Raw genomic sequence first — 4,661 nt, forward strand, 5'->3', positions numbered from 1 at the left:
GCTTCTCAGCTTCTCCGGTTGCTCGGCGGGCTCTCCCACTGTCCCTCCCCGATAAAACGCACAGCTCCAGCAGCTGCAACATCTCCGGTCCACAAGCTCACACTTCTCCGGTGTGTAGAGGCAGTATTTCCCCTTCTCTCTTCCTCTTGTCTATATCCCTCGGCTTTGTTTTCTGGATTTATTCCCCCGGCCTCATTTTATGTGTTTAAAAGGGAACAAAAGATGAAGTGTGTGACACTCTGGAACAATTTCTCTCACTCAAATATATCTATTTAGTGAAGTGAAATAAAGAGCAATTGAAGAATAAGGGAGAAGCCACTGTCACCCTTTTGACAGGAGAATAAACTCGCCCATGGCTGCTCATCCACAGAAAGTTTAAACATAATCTTCCTGCACGGGATCCTTCCGCGCGGAAAGCAAACGTGATAACTGCTCCACTGCGGAAACCGCTCTGACCAGAAGTAAAGCAGAGGGCAGCTGACCAGTGAATGCATTCTGTGCTGATCGGGAATGTGTTGGCTCACCTTAAACAACTTTTGTCCCTCACTGACAGCTGTCAATCCTTCTCCTCCGCTGCCCTTTACACAAACATTTCACTGATCCCCACCCACCACCACACATCCCCATCGTGTTATCTTCCATGTTAGCACAGTGGGGCCGCGGAGACACCTACTCTCTCCCCACGGTTCGTGAACTCAGTCAGTCTGTAAAATTAAAGGGGAACAAGTGTCCCGCAAAGGGCAGGGGAAGGGAGAGAGTCTGTAACCTGGGTTTAATTGTTTGTCAAAGGCTACCCGTCCTGTTGTGTATTTCCAGCAGTTTCCTACTTTCACAGGTGGAGATACCAGGGCTGGACCATGTTCCTTAAATACAATGAGGTCGGGATAAAAGTTCCTCACATACTCAGGGCAAATTAAATGATTGAAGTTCTACAATGGATTAATTAATGATGTTTAAATCAATGAATCTTTTTTTCCACATGAGATGCATGTAACTCTTTCTTCTAAGGTTTTAATTTTGATGGAAGTGCAATTTCCCTGGCCGGAAATCGACCCAGGGCCGCGGTGGTGAGAGCGCCGAATCCTAATCACTGGACCACCAGGGAACGCTGCATTGCTGCATCGCTGCATCGTAATGCTTGGTGTCATTATTGTCCTTTTCAATCCACTTGTTTCACAATGAAACACATCGTAACCGTGATCTGAATTTAACGCCACGTCATTCTTTGAAATCACCTTTAAATGATTGGGTAAAACCACTCCTTGTACCACCGAAAAACAGCTTCGATTCCAGGTCAGGTAACTTCTGTAACAGCTTTTTTCAATTCAAAACCTTATAAAATTGAAGACATGCAGCTAATAAGAAAAAATAAGAATTAATTAAATCACAGTTAAATAACCGATAACCTTTTTCAGGATGAAATTAATATTAATATAGCTACTGAGGGACAGTAGTATCTTTAATCATTCATTTTCTCTTTACATGTGATGAATTTTTATGCTGTATGAGAAATTGTAAGTGTTTATGACTCAGTTGTAAAACCATTGATTGCGTGTGTGTCTATTCTTGATAGGAGGAGCACTTGAGACCGAAGTTCCAGTTCGATATATGCATCAATAGAATCAATTTTCACCAGTTCCTTTAAACCCAATAACATAATTTATTTTGATTGGACTGGATGGAGGAACATGATCCATGTAAAAAATTGTCATCGTTTTACTTGTGCTGAATGCTCATAAAAGTATTGGAGTGGGAACTCACTGGATAACAGCAAAGCTTGCAATGTTTGCGGAATATATTCGTGCAGCCAAAATGCACAATGACAACCCGGAACTGTGCGGCACCGAATCCTCGGGGAAAAACATTAAAAGGCTTCGCCCGGAGATGGGTTTGGATTACCCACCTTTCAGTTACCAGCCGAATGCACTAAACCATTGCGCCACAGATACACACTGCAAGACATGCAAAACCAGGGTGTCAGTCAGTTAAAGCTTCAGATTGCTCCGACCGGGATCGAACTTATCCACTCTCAGTTGTACTTTTCCCAAGTAAAGTGTGGGACATTCATTGTGGATGTGTGGAAGTAGTCTGGTCCCGCACACTGCAGACACTTCCATGTCACCACCAACAAGCTCTCCCACAACCGGTGTGATCTACCTTCCAGCCTTCCGGTGCCTTGTCTGTGACGAAGTATGGTTCAAAAGTTTTGGAATAGTTGGTTCCATGGTGTAATGGTGAGCCCTCTTGATTTTAAATCTAGCGATCTGAGTTGAAATCTCGGTGAAACCTAAATTCTTGTTGTCCCAGCTGCTGAAAATTTGGGACAAACAAGTGAAAGACACCGGGTGCTGGTGGGCAGTTTTGTTGCCTTTTTCATTGATGCTTGATCTACAAGTCTAGTTGTCAAATTGTGTGCTCAACCGTCAGTTATCTGCTGCAAATCACCGGAGGACAAATCACTTTGTTGTCTAATGCTGCCTTTGTCTGCACAATGTGTGCTGAGATTATCTGTGCAATATGCATTCCGCAGGATGAATAAAAGCAATGCTTTTTGAAATGCAGGCACTGCATGTTTTGCACTCGATAAAACGTTGCATTTTCTTTTCATTAATTTTACATTAATGCATTGCAATGCCAATGCACTTTTTACGTGGCAAGATCGATAATTAGCAGAGCGTAGTGAAGACATCGCAAAGTTTCTGTTTAAAGAATGGACTCAGTCGAGAATATTTTGTGGATTTTATTTTTCTGAGACTATTTTCCCTGTGCTGGGAACACCCTGCGCAGATATGTGAAAAAGCTGGTTTTGTTAAAACTCCAGAGGCCGCATGGCAGTTCGCTCGGACAAAAGAGCTGTCAGTCATCCATTGACAAAAGAGCTGTCGGCCAGGAAGGGGGGCCACTGACAAAGCCACTCTAATTTGTAAAAGCACTTCTCACCTCCATCTCAGAAGGAGACACAGAACAATGAACCCACCAGCCTGGCCAGCCAAGGAGGAGCTGGGTCTTTCCCAACACAAAGGCTCAGAGAGATACCCAGACTAAGGGCCATCAGCCCAAAGCATGGGTGGGATGGCCCATCACTGACTAAGTACCCGTGCTTAGAAACAAAGGGGTTTTTAAGATTGGCGGGAAAGATAGGGGTAGCAAGACTCCCAGAAAGACAGGGTCCTTTCCACTTTATTTTTAGCTTGGAGCTTGGTGTGAAGCTTGGAGCTTGCAGCTTGCAGCTTGTGTCTAGAGAGAGCCCTCTCTCCCTCTCGCTCTCTCTCCACCGATCGATGTACCAGAGGAAGGGGCCGCAGTACTGCAGAAGAAGCCACCGAGACTGAAGACCAGGCAGTGACTTCCCACAGCTGAGCTGAGCAAGGAAACGGGCTGCGTGTGGTGGTGAACATGGTCTCGAGTGTCCCAAGCCATTAACCAGATATCCCAGGCCAGCTGGGTAAGGGCTCAGGGTTTTCTCAGAAGTGAAGCTTTCCAGGGCTATTCTGGGGAGGGTAATTCATTGGTAGGGGTGGGGTTAGAATCCACCAGGGAATTACTGCGTGTTACTCGGTTCATTTCTGTACTGTATGTATGTTGTTTGTAACCGGGATTTTATTCTCCACAGAGACAGTGATTTCGTTTAGCAGTGCATGTTTTAGACAGTGTATGTTAGACCAAATAAATATACTACGATTTATCACTGAAGCATCCCTTTCCGTGACTCATTTACTTTACACTCTGAATAATAATTCTCGGATCTAGAACTTTCGTAAGGTGGGGGCGATTCAAACCGTCCGTCTGGCAATTGGGCGAGGATCACAAACACTTACAATATTTACGAAAGGATATACTTGCTTTGGAGGCAGTTCAGAGAAGGTTCACTGGGTTGACTCCGGAGATGAGGGGGTTGACTTATGAGAAAAGGTTGAGTAGGTGGGGCCTCTACTCATTGGAATTCAGAAGAATGAGAGGTGATCTTATCGAAACGTATAAGATAATGAGGGAGCTTGATAAGGTGGATGCAGAGAGGATGGTTCCACTGATAGGGGAGACCAGAACTAGGGGGCATAATCTCAGAATAAGGGGCCGCCCATTTAAATCTGTGATGAGGAGGAATTTCTTCTCTCAGAGGGTTGTAAATTTGTTGAGCTCACTGCATCAGAGAGCTGAGAAAGCCACGACATTTAATACATTTAAGACAGAGATAGCTTCTTAACTGATAAGGCAATAAGGCTTATGTGGAACGGGCAGTGATGTGGACTTGAGTCCATGATCGGATCAGCCATGATCATATTAAATGGTGGAGCAGGCTCGAGGGGCCATATGGCCTACTCCTGCTCCTAGTTCTTAAGTTCTTATGTTCTGAATAGCGACACACAAAAAAATGCTTTGATCATGGTTACACCTTATCTTCACGTTTGTCAAACAGTTGGCTCGTTGGTCTCGGGCTGTGATTCTCTCTTCGGAGTTGTTCATTGAAATTTACGAGGGGTCCCAGAGGAGCCCTGATATTGCTCGCATATTTTGAAATTGCATCGAACTTTTGCAAAGTAGGACTTGCATATCTGCAGCGCCTTTCAGGAACTCATGACGCCCCAAAGCGCTTTACAGCCATTGAGTTATGTTTGAAGTGTTGTAGTTTGGGGAAAGATGTGCCCAGATCACCAAACATG

Source organism: Pristiophorus japonicus, unplaced genomic scaffold, assembly GCF_044704955.1.
Source record: "Pristiophorus japonicus isolate sPriJap1 unplaced genomic scaffold, sPriJap1.hap1 HAP1_SCAFFOLD_52, whole genome shotgun sequence".
Classification (NCBI taxonomy): domain Eukaryota; kingdom Metazoa; phylum Chordata; class Chondrichthyes; family Pristiophoridae; genus Pristiophorus; species Pristiophorus japonicus.